At 44.6% G+C, this 22,706-nt stretch overlaps 1 protein-coding gene across 2 annotated transcripts in view; it reads right to left on the bottom strand.

Moving 5' to 3' along the window:
- Positions 1-22,706, bottom strand: part of TNS4 (tensin 4) — a 90,312-nt gene that overhangs the window by 54,949 nt on the left and 12,657 nt on the right. The gene's annotated exons all lie outside the window — the stretch shown is intronic.

The following is a 22,706-nucleotide window of genomic DNA, read 5'->3' as shown; positions in this document are numbered from 1 at the left end:
ACCAGAATTCGATGTTTGATTTAAACAAGTGGCCTGGTAGACCGTTGGGGCCCGGTGCGCCGTTTGCTCTGATTTTTTTTAGTATTTTGGACACTAGAGCTTTTCCGGGAGGGGGTGTCGTATTAGTAATTAAGGCCGGGTTCACTTTTTGTGGGGTCGTGTTGTGTGGCTGGGTAGTTAGTCCTTCTTCCTTGTAAAGCGCTTTTACATGACAGACCCAGACAGATGCCTCAAGGGAGTTTTCTCTATGGTTTGTGCCTCGACCAAGATGACTAATGTAACTCCAGAACTCTTGTGATTTCCCAGGGCTCAACAGATCGAAAATTTTCAGCCACTGAGCCTTTCAGTGATTACGCTTAGGAGCCCACACTTTTCTGGAGTGGCTCTTTGCGACCTCTTGCAGTTGGATTTTGTTTTTGGTTTTCTAATGCTACGCATGTCACTCGTAAGGAGTCCAGCTCCGACGGCCAATGAATGAGCTTCGTGTTAGAGTCTTCTTCAGCCTGGGTATGTGGGCAGATCAGGTCAGAGTTCAGACTTTCCGCAGTCTAAACTTTAGTCTTATCCTCGGCCTTATGCTCTCAATGACTCGAATAGCCACTCTGAAGTCCTTCAACTTCATGCTTGCTTAAGGTGACCAGGCGTCCCGGATTTCCCGGGTCAGTACCAGTTTTCCACCAGCTTTCCCAGCAGATTTCAGGAAATTTAGCCCATGTCCCGGTTTTTAGAGAGGGTCAACTGAAAAGAGAGGGGTGCCTTTTTATGTTTTCCAAAGCAGGGATAGTTAGCAGCTGTTATAAGGAAGCAATTTAATTAACAATCAAAATACTGGTTTCAAAAATGCCATTGTATTTATGTTATTACTGTCTCTTCTGTCATTCTCTGGTGAACAGCGCTGTCATTCTGTGCCCTAAGTTAAAGTAAAATTGTAGTCCTTCTTCTATTATAGTGAAATGCCCTGGTTTTTGGCTTTAAAATTCTGGTCACCATACGCTTCGGCAGCGAGCAACCAATGAAGGTGATGGTCTCAAGTCTCAAACGGCAAACCCCTCGAACGGCTGATTCTGCACAAACTGCAGGTGGGCAACGGTCAAATCTGAGAACCTGATTGAAAGGGAATTGCAGCGATCAATCCCACATAGTGAAGTCCAAAAGGTGGAGTGTCCAAAAAACAGGAGATTCTGGCCAGCTACTGATAAAAACTGCAAGCCCTAAAAACTTCCCTCTGCTACTCTTCTGAGGGCTTCATTATGAGTGTCATTGTATGGGATCATTATTTTTTTAATCTGCTAAATGAAAACACAGTGGGGGGTCTTTTTTATCGGATGTCAACAATTCCACCAATTGGGAGTTTCATTCATGAAAATATAGTTCAATATGCGAATTTTAGAGCTTACTGCATCAAAATCTGCATATCCCGGTATTTTTCAGGACTTGTTGCCCCAGGCATACCTACCAATAATTAACTTTGGGAAAACTCTGTTGCTGTTGTATTTGCCACCAAATTACTATTGGCGATATGTGCAGCAACGGAGAGTCTTTGCATCATTCAAGGGGGTTGTGCAGTGTCTCATACGGCCTTGTATGTTCCCAGATAGTCTGTGACTCTGCCTTCCATCTCAGTTCCTACCTGTATCACTAGCTGGATACATCTGAAAATGCATTTATGTGGATTAAATTAGTCGGCTGCTGCATATAGATGTTAAACAGCTGAGGGAAGATGTTTAATCCAAGAGGCAATCCAGAATTAAAGAGAAATGCAAGCCAGGGTGGAAACCAGTTTTCTGTTCTCCAAGAAAGTTCCCAAACAAGCTGTTGCAATTATGGTGAAATGAAAAAGATCAATTCCTTCCAAATGCTCTGGTAACAGGAAATAGTCTACAAGACCAAAGGCAGCTGACACGTCCATTGAAATCAACAGTGCTGACGGACAGTGGACTATAAGTGCTGTCCTTCGATATCTAAAAGGTCCAGCTCGGCCTGCACTACCCCGTCGGAAGCCATTCTAACAGTCTAGTATCCAGTAAATTTTAAGGTGGAAGGTTAGAAATAGTCTCAGGACTATAAGGGTCAAAATGGGCCAATTTTGGGTTGAGGGAAGGGCACAATAGTTAATTCATGGATGTTGGGACATCACAAATAATTGATTGATTATAAGTGCCATGGTGAGGGCCAGCCTGCAAAAAAGAGCTTCAGAACGTCTTCTAGATACAATGCCCTATTCAAGGGAGCGCATGGGGTCCAATTTAAAGAACAGCCATGTCCCTTGCTCCTCAGTCACTTAAGTTCAAGTTCAAGTTCGAGAATTTATATAGCGCACTACTCAGCCAGAGGGTCTCAAGGCGCTTGGGGAGGGGGTTCATTATTTGTCGAATAGCCAGGTTTTAAGTTCTTTTCTGAAGGGGATGTGGTTCTGTGTAAGGCGGAGGTGAGTAGGGAGTGAGTTCCAGGTCTTGGCTGCCAAGTAGGAGAAGGAAATACCTCCCATGGTGGATCTTTGGATACGCGGAACTGTGGCGAGGCCTTGATTGGAGGATCTCAGTTGGCGGGGGGGTGTGTAGAAGGATAGTCGAGTGTTGAGGCATTCGGGACCTAGTTTGTAGAGGGCCTTGTGTGCGTGGGTGAGGAGACGGAATGTTATTCTCTTGTTGACGGGAAGCCAGTGGAGGTCTTTCAGGTGGCCGGTAATGTGATCTTGGCGAGGGATGTCCAAAATGAGTCTCGCTGATGCATTTTGGATGCGTTGGAGTTTTTCTGTAATTTGGCTGTAATTCCGGCGTAGAGGGTGTTTCCGTAGTCTAGTCGACTCATAACCAGTGCGTGGGTGACAGTCTTTCTTGTCTCGGCGGGGATCCAGTGGAAGATTTTTTTGAGCATACGAAGTACATTGAAGCAGGAGGATGAGACGGCGTTGACTTGATTGGTCATCGAGAGTGAAGAGTCTAGGATGAATCCAAGGTTACGTGCGTGGTCCGTGGGTATGGGTGCTGAGCCCAGATCCGAAGGCCACCATGAGTTGTCCCAGGCAGAGGGGGTTGAACCTAGGATGAGCACTTCCGTTTTGTCGGAGTTAAGTTTAAGGCGGCTGTCTTTCATCCATACGGCTACATCTTTCATGCCATCGTGAAGATTGGTTTTGGCGGTGTTGGGGTCTTTGGTGAGGGAGAGGATCAGCTGGGTGTCGTCTGCGTAGGAGATGATGTTGAGGTTGTGTTGACGCGCGATGGAAGCGAGTGGACTCATGTAAACGTTGAAGAGGGTGGGACTGAGTGATGATCCTTGTGGTACACCGCAGATGACTTCGGTGGCCTCTGATTTGAACGGGGGAAGTCGGACTCTCTGAGTTCTCCCAGCTAGGAACGAGATGATGCAGTCCAAGGCTTTTCCTTTTATGCCGATGTTGCTGAGGCGTTGTATGAGTGTGCTGTGACAGACAGTGTCGAAGGCGGCGGAGAGGTCGAGTAGAATGAGGGCCACTGTTTCTCCATTGTCCATTAGTGTTCGGATGTCGTCTGTTGCTGCGATGAGGGCGGTTTCAGTGCTGTGTTTGGCTCGAAAGCCGGACTGTGAGGGGTCGAGGGAGTTTTTGGATTCGAGGAAGGCAGCGAGTTGGCTATTGACGGCTTTCTCAATGACTTTGGCTGGGAATGGGAGGAGGGATATGGGGCGGTAGTTTTTAAGTTCGGAGGGGTCTGCTGTGGGTTTCTTCAGGAGGGCGCTGACTTCGGCATGTTTCCAGCTTTTTGGGAAGGTGGCAGAGCTGAAGGAGCAGTTGATGACATCACGGAGATGGGGTGCGATGATGGAGTCTGCTTTGTTGAAGATGTGGTGGGGACAGGGGTCGGTTGGTGAGCCAGAGTGGATGGAGTTCATTAGGCGGATGGTGTCTTCGGTGGTAATTGGGTTCTTGGCGCTGAGGTTGTTAGAGGGCGGTTTAGGTTCTGAGGGGGGTGGAGAGGATTGTTTGTTGGAACTGTTTTCGAAGCTGTTATGTATGTCGGCAATTTTGTTGTAGAAGAAGGAGGATAACGAGTCGCAGAGGTCTTGGGAGGGAGTGATGTCGTTTGAGGCTGCGGTGGGGTTGGTGAATTCTTTGACGATGTTGAATAGTTCCTTGCTGTTATGGGCGTTGTTGTCGAGTCGAATCTTGAGTGCTGATTTCTTGGTGGCTCGGATTAGCTGGTGGTGTTTGCGGGTGGCTGCCTTGAAGGTGGTCATGTTGTCGGTGGTTGGGTTTTTTCTCCATGTTTTCTCGAGAGTGCGGCATAGCTTTTTGGATTTCTTAAGGTCATCGTTGAACCAGGGGGCCTTTTTACTGTCTTGTTTGGTGTGGTGGTTTTTCAGGGGTGCTAATTCATCAGCGCTGTGAGTTATCCATTGTTTGAATTTGATGGCAGCTTGGTTTGGGTCCGATGAGAGGGCGGGTGGGTTTTGGTTGAGCGATGTGAGGAGTTGGTCGGTGGTGATTTTGTTCCATTTTCTTCGGGGGATAGGTTGTGGGGGGTTGTGGGTCGAGGTGGTTTTGTAGCTGAAGTGAACACAACTGTGGTCCGTCCAGTGGAGAGCTGTGGTGCGATCGAAGGAGATGTGTTTGCTGGAGGTGAAGATTGGGTTGAGCGTATGTCCGGCTGCATGGGTGGGGGTGTCGACAAGTTATAGACTTAGTGTTACATTAAGTTTAGACTTATAGTGTTACATTAAATGCAATTCTATGCTTAGCACTACCCCATGGCTCCTATGGTGAGTTCCTCATCGGCTACTTAGGAAATCCAAAATCGTTCATGAACTGGTAGGTCTTCATGGCTTTTCTAAACTACAGGTACACTTCAATCCACTGGATCGAAGTGGTATGACGTTCCAGAAGGGGGCGACAGAGGAGAGCATCATGCCACTTTGATTCATTGGGGGAAAATAAGCCTAATAGATCAGTATTTTGAGGTTTCTGCTCCGGCTTCTCATATTTCTTTTTGGGCAAGTCAGAGTATAATACCACTACGTGTGTTAGTGAACTTCATGCAAATAAGTTTACAAGAGTTATGTGCACATTTTCTTCCTTCTATAGATGAGTTGCACAGGTCTAGTTGCACTGCTCTCAGGCTACAGTGTTAAAAGAGGCAAAAAGACCATTTGCATAACCCAACACAGACAGATAAAGTGTCTTGGATGAGAAGAGCACTGTCTGTTGAATCTAGAAAAGAGAGCATGTGTTGTTCTTTGGAGCTAGAAAATACAACTTTTCACTACAGGTGTTATCTGATGGTGGTGATCCAGGTGAGTGTCGTGTAGATGTCTTGTTTTAGGTCCTGAAGCATCGCCTTGTGGTCTCTATTTGACATATTTCGGCCAGAAACAGGTTGACCTATATAGACCAATGGGATGTACGACATTACAACGCATGCTTTTACATCGCATGCTTTTACAACGTGGTTTTTACATTGCATACCATTACAACGCATAGCGCTTTTGGGTGTTGGATAGTGAATAGTTTCATTTACTATTCCAACTCCAGTCCCCGTGGATAGTAGGGAAGGTTATTGGATAGTAAATTAACCTATTCCCTATCCTAGAGCGCCCCCCAGCGCAATGCGTTGTAATGGTATGCGTTGTAACAGTTGCGATGTAAAGGCACTGCGTGGTAAAAGTTGCGTTGTAAGTGATGTTTCCCAGACCAATGTATTCACTAGGCTAACTAGGACCATTATATCTTAAGTGAGCACCAACATTTTTTTAACTAGGCTACTGAGCTCATTCATTAAATGAATTGATTGTGAGTATCACAATACCTATTTGAACTCACATTCCACCACCACTCTACACAGGCTTCTTGAGCCCACTCACCCTTACTTCACCAGACAGCTAAAAAAAGATCTCCGGCAAAGAGCACCGTAGCCTGAAGCAAAGCTAGCCCAATGATGAAGCATGACACCCATTTGGGTGTATGAGGGCCCGTGCTGTTATTGGAGCACATTCCGTCTTCTGCAACTGTAGACTTCAATTTTTTTTGTGGGGAAAAGCACACCCTTTTTCTTATAGATCCAGGTAAAGACCCAGGTTCTTAACATGTTCTACCCAATGAGGGCTAGCTGCATTTGTCGGATGCACTGGTAAATCTTCAGGACTGCACCCAAATAAAAAAATATACTGCTGGACCATTCACAGATTGACTCTTCATTTTTTGAGAAAGTGTTATTCTTAATGTCCATTATTTTTTCATGGAAAAATGTATCTGGGCGTTAGGCACCTGGGCTGGGGGCTGAAGGTACATTATTTCACAAACACTGCTAGTTAACAGCATCTCTCAAATGGCTTAGCTATTCCCGACCTTCTCAAAATTCTTGGAATTAAATCTTTTTTTCTCACTTGAAAGGCTATTTACAAAAACCCCATGCAGGCATCCCTATCTGACCATCTTTATCCAGCTTCTTTCTACCCATCCTTTCTACATTCTTCGGTGAACTGTTACTTACCGCCTCAGCAGGTGTTTCCCTTCCACATTCTTTCTGGGGAGCGAATGCATTCTTTTTGGGAACACACCAACTCTGGGTAGAAGTTGTGTTATTTCTTTGCAGAAATTAGGCGAAATGCCCAGACTGAACGAGACATTATGCGTTATTACACAAAATACTGTTTGGGCATTTTGCACTTATTTTAGTGCAAAATGCATCCATGCCAGAAATTAGGCGAGATTACACTACCATAAATTAAATTTCACTTGGGTTTAGCCTAGAGCATACTCTTTCGCAGGAACTTCCCAAAGACCCTGGCTCTGGTTATGTTAGCACCAAGCCTGCACACAATGAAAAATCTTTTTAAATATAAAAAAGACAGTGTGCCTAGCAGTATGCTTTTATCTGTAGCAGAGATTGCCTTCTTATTTAATCAACTGCATACGAAAATACATATTTTTTTCTGTTTTGGGTCGATGTTTCTTTAACACACAGAAGACTTGAGTTGGGAAGGGGTCAGTATCTTCAATATGCAAAGATCTCAGCGGTGGCTTGCGAATTATGGATGGCATTTCCAGAGGAACCGCCCACTGCCGCCACTCTTCAGGCTCTCGTGACATTGGCGGGGGGGTGTAGGCTAGTATCTCACATTTACAGGGCGCAAAGGAGGTATCTCGCTAAATACCCGCTCCCAGTTCAGGCCAAATGGGATGCGGTATTGGAGGAACGCCTAACGGATTCGGAATGGTAAACGGAACATGAAGGGATTAAGCAAATCAGCTCCAACACCAGATTTAAACTTACTTCATTCAATATCCTTCATCAAACTTATCTGACTCCAAGTGTACTTCATAAAATATACCCCCATGCTCGCTGTCCTAAGTGCGGTCATAACGAAGCCCAGTTCCAGCATATGATTTGGGAATGCCCGGAGCTGCGGCTCTTCTGGGGTCGATATTGGAGTGACTGCGACAGATAACGGGGTGGACCCTGCCCCAATCTATCAGAGAGGTATTGTTGGGTCTTATCCTCAGACCAAAAGGGAAAAACCTCACACGTAGGTTCCTCCAGCTGGGACTGGTGTTGGCGAAAAGAAGAATTGCAATTAGTTGGGTGGGTTTGGTGCCCGCAAGGTAGAAAATTGGTCCAGGGACTTGCAGGAATGGGCGACAGCAGAGCTAATTTGGCTAAGGCGGGTCCGGAGGGATGAGAAGGTGGAAGAGGATGCAAGGGCCTGGTATACCATGATCTCGGAGATCCCCATAGGAGAAGGCCTCGACCCATAGATGTCGGGGGTAACGCAGGTTGACCGTCACGGTTCAGAAGGGGAGGTGCAATCAGAGAGTAATCTCAGCCAGAGTACAATGTAGAAACGCCCGTGAAGGGACGTGGTTTGCCCTGGGTACCATGACTAAGGGACAGGTTTTTCCTTGTGTGACCCAGGGAAGGGGTGGGGGTGGATTAGCTAAGAGTTAACACGTTATGATCTGCTTGTCTTAGAAACATTTGTCTAGATCTGAATACAGTGTTGGGAGTTGTAAACAAATGTATCCTATTCACACAAAAAAAACACAGAAGTCTGTCGGCAAGGTACAAGTCCAAAAAAAAGAAGTGGAAGGACTAACCATGTAGGTAGTATGCATGAGACATTATAATGTGTGAGATGACGGCACGTGACATCGCACATGGTATCACAGGAAGTGGCATCACAAGAAGTGACATCAGATCTTAAGACCTAACACATATCTTTAGCAGGTCCATCATGAGCACATTTGAGCGCATTATAGTATTTAACAAATATCTACAAAGGCGGTTCAGCACTCAGCTTTCAAATCAATTGTATATGTAGCGGAATGTTTTAGTCCATAGTGCACATATAGTAACAATTGGACAATGTTATCCCAATGAACAAATGTAGGAATTGTTTCTTTATTCTTCAGTTTTTCTTAAAATCACAGCATGCGAGTAATAGCTACTATTCGCATGCTGTGATTTTAAGAAAAACTGACGAATAAAGAATGTTTAAAGGAAGAAACGATTCCTACATTTGTTCATGGGATAACATTGTCCAATTGTTTCTATATGTGTACTTTGGTCTAAAAAACTCCACTACATATACAAGTGATTTGCAAGCTGAGTGCTGAACCACCTTTGTGGATGTTTGCTTTGGGAATTGATTCCTTTATAGAGGTGTAGGAGGGTAACATCTCTGGTTCGTTGTACTGCTACAAAATTAGTATTTAACAAATTAAATTTTGCATCGGGGTAGTGCCAAAAAAGTAACACAACCCCAACACACAATGTATGCCTCAACTTATACATTTATTTTTTGTAATCCTGCCAGGAAGAAATTGCTAGCAAGCAGAAACATGGCAGCACACCTGTTATGCTTAATTGGTGGCAAAGTCTGCATTTTAAAGTATCGTATGGGGCTAAACATGTCATTTGGGATAGTCAGGGGTCGCAGCTGTGACCTCTAGCTTGCTCCTTCTGGCACTTCCTTTGCGACCCCTTGTCCCAGAGGAGGCCAGGGGTCGCACAGGAAGTGCCGGGAGTAGCAGGGAGCAAGCTAAAGGTCACAGCTACGACCCCTGGCAACCCCAAATGAGTCCATGGAGTTAAGGCACCTGCTTCAGAAATCTTTGTATGGGGATGAAATCTCAGGAAATAATAATAATGGTAAGATAACTCTGGAAGTTAATATATTTGCTGTAAAGATCTATGTTTTGTATCAAAGTAGTACAGAGGGTTCATATATCTCCTGCAAATCACATTAGGTGACAAGCAGATGACAGATTTTTATTTTATGTAAATGGGTCACTGCTTTTAACATGAGATCCTTTTGTTACTTACAGTTTATGAATTCCTAACATGCACTTTGCTGCTGGCAATGAAAAGAAGACAACGTGCAGGCACTGCTGAATGTGTCAAGCTGCCTGAAAACAACACAGGGACAAGTTTACGGTATTTCTGTAGGGCCCAAGCTCTTGGCAGGGTAGACGGCGTGCACCCTGTGCAAAGGTCCCTCAGACGCCGTCTACCCTCGTCTTATTCGTTTAGAACCATTTGAGAATAGTTTACTTTCAGTTTCCAAACATGTTTTGTAAGCCTCGCAGGTAACCTCAGCCGTAACTGCAGGGTTTTCATTTTAAAGGCATGTCGACCGTTTCAGACGATGTCTTCTTATCGACAACCAAGGAAGCCCAGAGTAGGCGTGCCACGTTTTTAGTCAATAAACAGAAGGGCAGGGTGAATTTGGGTGGTCTACTCCATTAAGCAGAATAATAAAAACTAAAAAAGCAAAAAGGCGGGAAAGGAGGTAAACGATAAAGCCAATTAGCTTCCACAGTGAAAAGCAAGAAAACATGGTAAGTTAAACTAAAAGCTGCGTAATAATATATTAAATAAAGGCGTGGCAGCGAGTACTAGTCGCCCTAGGTTGTGGGAAAGTAGAAGGAAAGATGGAGATAGTCTTGAGTTCCCAAAAACCGTACTATTACATAATCACGCCTAAGTCGCGTGAGAAAAAAAAATGCATGTCCTGGTGTTAAGCCTTGTTTTGCACAAGTGTTTCACCCCGTGTGGTAAACAGTAAAGAACAAGTCTATGTAACCTTCGGGCTTTGACGAAGCAGCGTGTGGACGCGATGCTCGCGCTGGGACTGTTGGCGCCCTTGGCACGGGCGGGCTCCCCCTTCTTCAAGCCCCTGCCTGCCCGACCAAGCCCAAATATTTCAGCAGCCTCGAGTGACGCGAGCGTGCGAGGCTTGGACGAGCGAGGGAAACACAGAGGTGCGATTCCCGCCCAAACTTGAGAAATGCTACTACTGCCTGTCTCGATTCCTGCCGAAGTGAAGAACAACGGATGTGACGTGCAGCCCCCCCCCCCTGAGGGTCAGGAGAATTTCAAAGCGACAAAATGAAGGCCCCCGTCCAGTATCTGACATGATCTCGGCCCCACCGTTTGGATATTTGGAATTCCAATGCTCAGTGGACCGCACAGGCTCAGTGCAGAGAACAGAAGTCTCTTTGCCCCGCCTGCTTCTGTACCAATCACCAACGAAAGGCGCTCTACCATGTTGCTTTGTTCAATGACGTTTGCTGGGGCTTTGGGATGTACTGTGACATCATGAACACTTTGCCTCTATTACTTCATGAGAATCACACAGATACACAACTCTTCCAGCTGGGATGGCTAATGAGTGAATGACAGGTGTTGTCTGCCTTAGTCCATCCCTACAGCACAGAAAGCTTGAGTACCACAAAGGATGCTGCGCGTGAGGATGGTGGCTCAATCGGGAGGGTGAAGTGAGGAAGAGAAAACAGACAAAGGGATTAGCCCAACCATACCACCAAGTGCACTGATGTCTAACAAGGGTTAGCGAGAGACGCCTTGAATACTGCTTGGTCCCGGATCAGTCGTGTCAGGCATACACTGGTGACTATACTTCCACGCGGCATAGACGAGAGATCGCAGATGGTGGAAAGTAAACAGGAACCAAGTGCATTGCTGGTATATCTACAGTCAAATCATTTCATTTTCCCATTTAAAGTGTGCCCATCAATAGGTACATTGGAAATTAACACTCTTTGAAGCTACTGGTTCTACTTGTGTGCCCAATGATGACGCAGGCAGTATCTAAACTAGAATCTGCTTTGTCTGGGCCACCCCCCTGCCAGCAGCCTCCTATGTCCTTCCTCTGCCCTGCCACAGTCCCACTGCTTGTATTACACCTTTAACAAGGTCTTTGACCCCATCTCTATCTTAAGTCTGCATGACAACATGTCTGTGTCCTCACCCTGCTGAGACCTGACTACACCTTTCTTGAAGTACCTCATATTCTCTACTGAGACGAAGTGTGTAGCCTCCAGCTACAAAACAGGCAACTCCACCCTGTTGAATTCCTCCTCCATCCTGCTGGAGCCCCAGCTTCAGTGTATTATCCCGCCTCCACGAATACTCCCCTGAACTCCACTGATGCCCCCCAGAACACCACTGTTTTGATCGGCCTGCACTCTCGTTTTCCAGCTCCACTCTGATGTTCCAGTCACCACTCCCTTGCTCCCACCTCCAGTTCTATTTCCCACCTCCACCCTCATACCCTATCTCACTCTGATGGGACACTTCTTTCCCACCTCATCTCTGATGCGCCTCACTTCTACATTGAATTCCCAGCTCCAAGCTTATACCTCAACTCCACTCAGATGCCCCAACTCTGCTCTCATGTCTACTCTGGTGGTCCACCTCTGCTCGGATTCTCCACAATGATGCCCCACCCCAAACCTACTGACCCTAGATCCTCACCATCCTGAGCACCTACCTACACCATGTCCAGATCCAGCCACCACCCTCAATAAAGCCGCACTTCCTGCTTCACATGGTCACGTGTACACCCCACCAAGCATCAGCATCCACCCTGCTAAACTCCCCAATCAGCCTTCTGCGCCCAAACTTTAACTTAGACCAAGATGTACTGCTATCATGCAAGAACTCAACCAATCAAAGAGGAGCCACTTATCATGCCAGCTAATTTCACACACCGACCTCAGCCAAACACCATCCTACAACTGACTAAACCTCGCCACCACCAGCCAAACAATTGCCCCATCCAAAGCCAAGCCTCACGGCCACCCTCAATCGAGCTAGTTTCTAACCTATAGTTCTCGCCACCACCCTCAGTCAAGCTTGGCCCCACCTAAAGCCTTGTCCCTCCTCCACCCTACTATGCCTTAACCCCGCCCTGTTATTTTATCCCTCACACCTGCCCAGTTCGTTAAACATGTGGAAATGAATAAACACAGCCTTAGCCAACAGTGGCAGCAGCTTTTATCAGTGCGAACAAAGGGGCTTTGAAGACATCAGCTCCCAGGAGGAGGGCAGGTCCTAGCATGACTCAAGCATTTCAGGGCCTTGTGCGAGGCTTGGAGGTGGAGCTGCGCATCACATGAAAACGAACCCTGAGAACTTCTGGTAATTCTAGAGACCCGTCGAATGGTAGGGTTCCTTAAAAAAAGGCATGCATGCTCACTAACGCGCTTACATCCCTCGCCTCCTTTGCCTTGTCAGAATTGAATTATTTTCCTATCTTCTTTTGTGCTTTCAGTGTTCAAATTTCCACTGCACCGTGTTGCTCGGCTGAATATAACCATCTGGAATTATGCAGCAGGAGAGGACCAAATTATATGGCAGGATTGACTAAATTATGCTTCAGGAAAAGGCAAATTATGAGGCCAAATGCAGCACATTTTGTGTCGGTATTACCTCCTTATTTTGGCATTTTTTCTCACAAAGGCAATAGCTGGACAAAGGTTTTGCCTTATTAGTACCACTTTGACATCCATTTACAGAAATAAGCCACAGAAAGTTGACCCTTTGCAAAGATTCTTCCACTCCGTGGCAACACGTTTCAGTGCTGTTAGTAACTTTTGATCTGTTTGAACTAGAAACTATTTTTAATTTGTGAAATCTGCAGAGTATGCAGCAGATGATGGACTGAGTGGCATATGCGGCAAATCCATAACTATGTGGAAAACATTGCAGCTGCAAAATCGCATAAATCCAGTGGCCCTCAATATACTTTTGGAGTGTGCCTAGCTCATCTTGTTCTAGGGCCAATCTAGGGAAAATTTGAGCCCGTGGTTTCCGTTGCTCGGCACCGGCACTCAATCATCAACACTGGCACGTTTAGTGCGAACTCGACCCAAAAGTACTGGAGCTCTTTTCATGAGCCCCTTTTCCAAAATCGGTTTTATCCACACTATGTGTGGGAGGGTATACTCAGACGTGAGTCCCTTGCTCATTGCACCATCAGGATTCAAGCAAGCCGGGCCGAAGAAGGCTGTGATGCCAGAAACCGGTCCCCGGAAGCTTGTTTCCTTCCCAGTATAAGAATTGGCTTGGTAGTTTGGTTTGCCCTGTTCCCATCATGCACTGGGACAGGAACAGACTAATTTGCATATAGCCAATTTCTGAGCTGGGATGGTGCAGTGAGCTAAAAAACGGTGATGGATTAAAACCATGATCTCTTGACTTGGTAAGAGTATTCTGCATCATTCAGAAGCTCTGTCCATCACCACCCCCCTTTTCCAAAATCGCTCTTTTCATGAGCACCAGTTAAGGAAACATTCATTTTTGGTAGGCACAGGGAGATTAAGAGGCACATGCACCAAGGTAATCATTTGCGATTACCAAATAGTGAATGTTAAGGATTCGCTATTTGGTGATCGCTAAAGCCTATGCATGAAGGATTTGCAATGAATCTTGCGAATCCTTAACATTCCCTAATATCGATTTGCAAATTGCAAATTGCTGGTAAGGTATGCATTCTCATTCCTTCCTATGGGCCTGCAGCCCACAGGAATGAATGGGAATATATTCGCAAATTGGGATTACTAAATTGGTAATCGCCAATTGTGAATGCAATTCCAAAAGAATGGGCAAATTATCATCAACTTGAAGTTGATGGTAATTAGCGTTTCCTAAATGCACAGTTTGCATTCAGGAAAGGCTCGTTGCATCGCCTTTAGGGAATAGCAAATTGCAATTCCTTAAATGCATTGGCAATTTAGGTAATCGCAAAAAATTGCGATTACCTAATTTGTGGATGAAAATGGGTTCATGCATCAGAAAAGGCCCTTTTCCATTCGCAAACGGTCATATTCTGCGAATCAGCCCGTTCGCGACTGGAAAAAGGTTGTTGCATGTGACCCTAAGTGATTTGCCCAGAATCTAAGGATGTTGAGCCAACACAGAGACTCGAACCTGGTCCCCCAGCTCCAAAGTCGGTAGCTCTGGCCATTACGCCACATCCCTCCCCACTTGTAAGGTTTCATGGTTAGTAGTTGTTTCTGTTATAGGCGGCGCTAATAGGAGTAATGGACTGGTGCATGCTGCCTTCTGACGAGAGCCACAGCCCTTATTTTTCAACAAATTAACTACTGGGGAAATACAATGTACAGGGGCATGCCCACCATTCCAGGGGCTGATCCTGCCAATGCTTGGCTTCTCAGCTGAATTAGCAACTGTACCATACGTTTTTTAGTGAAGAGAATGGGACCTAGACCAAGATAGCACAGTTCAAACCATTCACTGATATCAACATCATGCAGAAATTGGCTTCACTTTCCACTGAACCGTAGCTTCAGTGGTGGACAACTTCATCCCTCTGCGCCCAGGGACCAGTTCATCAAAAACTACCCTTTTTAATGTCTCACATGATTGCTACACAGATTGTGGTTTTTACTCTCTTTTCTACAGGGCTCACTTTATGATAATGTGAAACAAGGTAGAAGCCTGGTGACACATCTTAGTGCTGTCAAATTTCCAAAGACCCTCTGCTCCAGAGAGAGAGAACCTCCATCCAAAGGAGGTGGAACGGCAAGCCAGAGGGAGCAAACTCGGTAAATAAACCAAAAGCAACAGGTACAGATGTGAATTGGATGACCACTTGTTTTAATGTTCATAACGTTTTACATTTGTGTTTCAACTGTGCATTTTATATCCAATCCAAGAATTGTATTGTTGTATCAAATTGTTCTTTTAAATTGTATATCTTGGATTCATTTGTATACTTTGTTGGTTTCAAGTAAACAACAACCAAATAAAGTTATACATTCATTCATTCAACAGGTCCTCACAATGGAGACGCCGTTCACTCAAGATAGTAGAGGTTGCAAAATCCAAGATTTAATGGTGGCAAAATCCCATCTTCATGACGCATTTCGGCCTTACGGCCTTGATGTTATTACCACAGTGCTCCTTACACAAACGTGTTAAATACTACTAAACGGCAGTAAACATAGACAAAGGCCCAAGAGACATCATGAATATAGTAACTGTGGGTGCCATCTTGGAAGTGCCTCACGGGAAATACGTCATCAGGGAAGTAGCTGATTTTCCAGGAAGAAAATGAATAAATAATGACATTTACATGTGTACATTCTAACATACCAAACCTTAAGAATATCTTCCTAAAATATAAAGAGAAAATCTAGCCCTAATGGGCATATAATAACCAACATCTCATCCAGAGAAGGGCGAATAGAAAGTGTTCTGAACCTCGCATAGATGAAAGAGGTACTAACACCCCACCCCTACTATCCTAAAAAGGGGAAAGCATAATGATGAAATGTTTAGACAAAAAACACTGCAAACATATCTTGCCACCCACAGAGACAATCACAGCTCATTAAGGGGCTGATTACGATGTGCCGGACCGCCCGCTAGACATGCGGTGGTCCCACCACTGCTATTAGGATGAGCTCATCATACTGGCGGGCGCATCTATGGCTTTTAACATTGTGGGTGGTGCTGCTGGCTGCAGCACTGTACGCAAAGTTAAAACTGCTTGCACTGTATTTCCCTGCACTACGTGGCAGGCACCACGCGGTGCCTGCCACCTGGTGCATGGAAATGCAGGGGGGTACCCCCAGTGCAATGGTCCCCCAACCAACGGGGGCCCGCAACGGGCCTCCAGCCCAATCCCGTCAACCTTGCCATGGTGGCATCGCCGCCATGGAAAGGCGTTTCTAAACCCACATCCTGATTTTGTGGACGGTGCCTGTTAAGCACCGCCACCATTTCAGGGGCTCTGAACCATCCGCCAGGCAATCGATGCGATTGGCTTTGGCAGTGAAGAGGTGGACAGACTTTACGTCCCCCGCGGTACCCACCGCCATCCTAATTTGGCGGTGGGTGATAGGCTTGGGGATGGCAGATGGACTGCCACTGCAGGCCCGGTTGTGGCGGTCCTTCCGCCATCATAATGACCCCCATTCTCAAAGTAACCAAGAGGTTTCTTATCTGTATGTGTGTGTGTATATATATATATATATATATATATATATATATATATATATATATATATATATATATAAATTGATGGCTCTGAGGAATACAAATCCCACAATGCAGCACGAACTAAGTGCCGCCCTACAAAGGGCGTTGCTAACCAATAGCAGCATGTAATATAAAGAATAAATAGGGCTACCTGCATTCACTCGTGAACAGCCTATGATTAAGGGGCGCCAAGCCCTGAAACGCGTCAGGCATCTGTAACTTACTGGGATGTGAAGGCGAGTGACATCAGTGGAAGCCTTTGGCTGGCCTGCAGCTGCGTGCGTCCTGGAAGGCTCCAGGGCATTTGTTTAGAGAATATATATATATATATATATATATATATATATATATATATATATATATATACATACATACATGCCCACTACTGCATACATCATGGCGTAATGGATCAATACTTTAGCCATTGTCTCTCTTGATGTGTGACACCTTTAACCTGATAACATATGTGCACATCCACATATGAAGTAGTGCACTTCAGTGCTGAGGTTAGTGGGCTGATCTCCTTTCATCTCTTCTTTTGTATGTTCTATTTTTATAACTTTTAAACTTTTAATTTCTATTGTATACGCTTGCAAAAATAGATAAATAAGAACACGCTGCATGCTTGCATACGACAGAACTATTTGCATTGCCATATCTTGTTTAGTGTATGTATTCCTTTCCAGCTGTGACATTTCTTTTCTGTCTAGAGTGTCGTTCCTGCCTGTCTGTATGACTTGGCTCGCACAGAAGTTTAGAGTATTGGGGAAATACACAGGAAACAGACTAAAGCTGGAAAATGGCAGATCAAACTTTAAGGCGCAGGAGGCGGCGCATTAATCGCAAAGCCTGCAATCGGCCCCTGTCTGGCGACTGTCTGCGGCTAGTCCCAGCCTGTTTCCCCTAATCCTGCCAATACCTTCACGGTGCGCGCATGTCTAATGCTCACCACCAAGGAGCGCCGTTTTGGGCGTACCTGGTACCTAGGCATCCCTTCCAGGCACACTCCCTTGTGCCAGGTTGTGAGTCAAGGCTACCTCACCTTCAGGACAATAGGCATGACACATACATTCTCGGCTACATGAGTAGTTCACCCATAGCTGCTATCAAGGCAGCATTAAAAGCTTTCTATGTCTTTCAAATCTGGCACTTTGCTCTTCTAGCGAATCTCGGATGTCGGATGTTTCGTGGGTGGGAAGGAACGGACCAAAAATTACTCATTTGCCTTATTTATTCCATTTGGGGTTTTTTCATATCAATCACACAGTCATTCAAGTATATTTAAAATACACAAAGATAACCTTAACTGGTTCCTTGCTGCGAATATCCTACGTGTAACCTTTTGGTTACTTCAGATCGCAGAATGTGGTGTAAGCACTGTACAATCTGAATAAAAGTTGACTTTGCTGTCGAACCCACCTGATTAGATAGGGCAGGTCCCCATGGCTGAAGTTTGCTGCTAGCAGCCTCTTGTGCAAGGTTCATGTAGAAAGACAGTCTTAACCCAATTTTCAGGAATTTCTTAAATCGAGTACAATTGAAAGGGACCGTGGTAGAAAAAACTGACTTGTTCATTTTACAGCATAACCAGAGACTAGCATTATGCACAACTCTTTATTCTGCTACACCCCAGCAGTACCTAAGAACAGAGCTAAGAATTAATTAGAACATTGGAATGTTGAGTGCTCCATTGAAAACGAGTGCTCCGGGCTTCTAATGGCTGGTAGAAGCCTGGAGCTCCAACATTCCAATGTTTGTTCACAGCTGTTGCTGTGAACAAAGGCCTCTAACAGCAGATGGGATTTCAACCCCCTCAGGCTCTGTGAGGACTTTGTTTTACGAATTAGAATATTTTGCCTTCTAGGCGTGAAATGTTCTAATCGCCTTAGAGCTCTCTGTAGTGGGCTCTACCGGCCATTAAAGGCCCGCTCCCGTGTTAAAGGCATTCGCCTTCGGCTCACGCCTTTAACGCTGGAGCGGGCCTTTAATGGCCGGTAGAGCATGCTACAGCTGGCTCTTAGGCTATCATAAACTTCCAATACTAGAATGTTCCTTCTGTCTAGATCCCCTTCCTTCCAAATTGTCTTCCTCTTTGAAAGCTGCTCTTCATTTTCTCTGACTAGTGTCTTTTAAGGTTATGTGCGGCCGGTAGTGGGAGTACCGGCCGGGCGGTGACGTGGGGAGTGGGAGGGACAGGGTGGGGTATAGTAATCTATGGATTACGGACCTTAACAGGTAAGTAAACATATAAATATATAAAACGAAATTCGTTTTGCGCACTGCATCGCATTTGGTGATGCAGTGCACCCAACGAAATTCGTTTTATTTATTTATATGTTTACTTACCTGTTAAGGTCCATAATCCATGCATTACCCCCCCCCCCACCCCTCCTCCTTCCCATGTCACTGCCCGGCCGGTACTCCCACTACCGGCCACTGTTGGTTATGTGTAGTTTTAGTCGAGCACTGAAGAGTTTTATGTTTGCCCGGATTGGTAGTAGCTCGAATTTAAGGCTAACTGCCAGGTGCATTGAGAATCCTACCAGGTATGTAATTACAGCAGCTCAATCCCTATTATGGTTATTCCTCTTTTATGTCGGAAGCCGGCTGCTACTGTCACACATAGTGTGAGTCAGCATGATAGTTTTTTCTTATTGCTACCTCTGACTATGCACTTTTATCCACATCTTGAAGATTATGAGGCAGCAGTTTAACAACTCCCAGCTTCCAATCAGTACATTAGGATTTCAGTAGATCAAGAAAATTGCAATGAACTTTGATATCATGCACACTGTCTCAGGTATTTATTGTTAGATGTATTAACAATAGTAGGTATTTTAAGAAGCTTGGCCACAAAAGTGTTCGGGTTGGCCCATGTGTATAGCCCCCACAGGGACTGTTTTGGTTATTTTGAGTAGTTGTGGCTGGAATTGCAAGCGTTTCTTGATGGGTATATTTACACTGATTGAAATATTGCACGGCACATTTTGCTTACGGACGAGGCATACAGAGCGGTTCGGACCCGGAAACGATTCGGTCGGCGATTTTGCGTTTCTCACATCGTACTTGCTCGCTCGTACAGCTGTACGAGTCTGGCGGAGAACACACGGACGGCTCGTACTTTTTACGGTCGGGGACCTTCCGAGCGAGATCGGAATCGGCCCTTTAATAGAGAAGTTACCCTTTCTAACACCGTATTGTGCTCATCCCTAGGCTAGTGATTAGTTAAGGAGAACAATGTACAGAAGATAGAAGAAAAGAAACAGAAGAAAAGGAAGAAAATATTGGCTGCCCTGCTAGTATCAACTTTCATCAGACAGCCGACCTCAGCTGATCAAAAAGGGCATCAAAAGGAGATTGGGGCATTACTGAAGAATCTGTAACTGCTAGTGAATCTTGCCTAAATAAACCCAGTAATGGCAAAACCAATAGGTCTCCCTTTTGGCTGCCAACGCAGGCCTATGGGCTTTGCGAATGCTTTTTGCAGATGCTGTGCACCCTTATAAAAAGAGTGTTTAGGCATCTCAACACATGTGCGTGTACAAGCGTCGAGATGCTAAGGACCAGCGTGATGACCTAATCACACTTCAGCAGAAATGTTGTTTCTTTTTTTACTTACCATTACAAGAGGGTGGACGTCAATGTAAAACTAGTTTAAATATGTGCAAGATTGCACCTGCAAATCTACCTAATCATTTTTCAAAAACTATTTTTGAAAAATGACTAAGACAGGAGGGGCGAAGGAGTAATGGTGAGGGAGTAATGAAGGAGTGAGCAGGGGACGGAGAAGTCAATATGAAGTTGAGCAATGGGAAGAAGGGGTGGCGGAAAGCAATAGAGGAGATTGAGACTGGGGGAATTAAAAAAAAAGCTAATTGAAAGCCAGGTGAGGAAAGCAACACATAGCTGGAGGACGGAGCATGCAGGAGGGCGTGTATTTCAAGGAGAATGCAGCACAAGGGAGTAAGCAAGAAAGCACATGCACTGCCATGGATTGCTGAAAGAAAAATGAAAAAGTAGTTCCCTGAATGTGAGCAGTGGAAGGATACAAATCATCCATCCAGAATGGAAATTCAGTTTTGTTCTCGATGACTGACAAATACAAGAAGAGGAAGGAAAGCTATTGAATGACAAGCAAGTGAACAAAATCAACAAGAAAGCCAACAAGCACTGCGCTGTCCCAGAGCTCACCTATTCCATTGGAATTCTCCACAATAGGTGTTTGTGGGCGAGGCCAAAAAACAGGGTGGTTCATAGCCTACTAGGTCACTTAGAGTCACTACATCTGACTGCCTGTCTCTTGTGATTAAAATGTCTCTGGAAGCAGATCACAGATGTAGTCGAGCCTGATAAACACATGTCCAGTGGTATTCTAGGAGCTGATATGCTGTGGCTTGGCAGTGCAGAAATCAGACATATGAAGAAGAGACTAGTAATATGAAGGGTGATTTAATGCTTTCAATCGCTGACATTTGCAGAAACTGTTTGGAAGTGGAAAAAATTTCCAGTGGGGGTTTTGGTAGCTGGTGGACAACTGGGATACCTTCCCAGTTACTACTGCTGATTGGGAAGAATGCTTTCACCCAAGATTCAATTTTCACATTGTTATACATATTGGTCCTAGGAAGTCACTGCCATGTTTACTCATGCAAATACATCACATGTTGTTTTAGAGTGAAATAGTTGAAATGTAATGTTTGTGCTCCTTTGTGATGTCTTCATTCATGTTGAGACAAACACCATCATGAGCAGCTGGACAGCCAACATGTGAGGGTGAAAGTGAGAAGTGCCCTTTTACCGCACCACATTCATGCAAAGTGGAATGGCAAAGGTGATGTAAATGTGGCACTTTCCTGGTTTGTGCTGAAGATACAAATTGAATCTCTTTGTTAAAAGAAAACCCATTTGGTCTCATGATTGCTGTTTTTTTAAAGATACAGTTTAGGTTGTAGATACATCCACAATCAGGCACAAGCAGCTATGGATGGGATGGCTATCAGCAGAATAGTCTAAGGCACACACCGGCCTCTGTTTGGTCTATAGTGTATTCTTAACATAGCAAACCTGGTGCATCGGCTAGGGAGTGAGTCTAGGGTAGTCCCTAGTTCTGGGAATCAGTGGACGGACCTAGAAAGACTCATTCCACATCTAGGGCTTTTTTCTTTTAACTTTAGCCACTTTGCACAACATGCATATGCTGTGCAGAGTGGCTACATACCATTGACAAAGTGAGACCTATTGGATTTGCCAATGCTTGGTGCAACTAGTCTTTTCGTACATTGGACATTTTTCTCCCCTGTGTGTCCACTATGTGATACGGCTCATCCTGGTTGCCCGTTCTATAATGTTCTGCAAGTCATTCTTTGTCTTTGTGGGCGTAGTGTTAGATCTCCTTGAAGAGACGGCTGAGCTTCTAGAGGGGCAGCAGCAGTACCTTACAACATATTAAATAAGCTACCAAAGTGAGCACCAGAGTCTGTGCCTCTTTACACACACACATGCTTATTTAAACATGTGTGTTGAACTTTCCTGCACAAATAGCTTTGTAAAAAGAGCCCTAAAAACTTTGCCAGAAAACTTTTTGTTGCTTTTTTTATTATAACTAGGGCCTCCGGTTTTATGGTAATTATTTTTTGACATTTCCATCTGTAGTTATACATGTTTATTTTTTGATAATTTTCTCTGGATTCATCCATATTTATTTTTGGTTTTGTGAAAATGTAAGCTGAAACTAGTATATTTCCATATTTATTTAACCAATAAATGTACACTCATACTTGAACTCATGGAGATTTCAAAGATATGAATACACATAAATAATACATTGATACACTGGTATATAAATTGATATTTTAGTATCAATCTTGTACACATCTACTGCTGTTTAAGTCTCATTAGGAAACTTTCTCTCGTTTTTTACCTCCCATATCTTGCATTCCACACAGTTATTCCCCTTGCAGTCCAAACAAACGGATCACTGACATAATATCGAATACACAAATATAGAATTACCATAATATCGAAGAAAAAATATAGAATGCAAAAATATTGAATTTCTATCTACAAACAGGTAAGTACAAAAATATCAAATCAAAAATATAGTTTAAAAAAATATAGTCAGTCAAAATATCGAATTTTTTTAAATGTCTTAAAAGTAATTTAAAATTAATGAAATAGTAAATAAAGCATTCACGATTGCCACTCCAGTGAGTGCAACAGTTGGGAAAGCGTTGGATAGCGTAGGGGTAAAAATTACTATTCCCACTCCAGAGAGTCCAACAGTAGGGAAAGCGTTGGATAGCGTAGGGGTAAAAATTACTATTCCCACTCCAGAGAGTGCAACAGTAGGGAAAGCGTTGGATAGCGTAAGGGTAAAAATTACTATTCGATATTAAATTACTTACCTTCAATTCGATATTTTTC

The sequence above is a fragment of the Lissotriton helveticus genome, chromosome 5_1, assembly GCF_964261635.1.
Source record: "Lissotriton helveticus chromosome 5_1, aLisHel1.1, whole genome shotgun sequence".
In the NCBI taxonomy this organism is placed as follows: domain Eukaryota; kingdom Metazoa; phylum Chordata; class Amphibia; order Caudata; family Salamandridae; genus Lissotriton; species Lissotriton helveticus.
The sequence above is the reverse complement of the archived record's forward strand: the minus strand, read 5'-3'. Positions and strand labels throughout refer to the sequence as shown.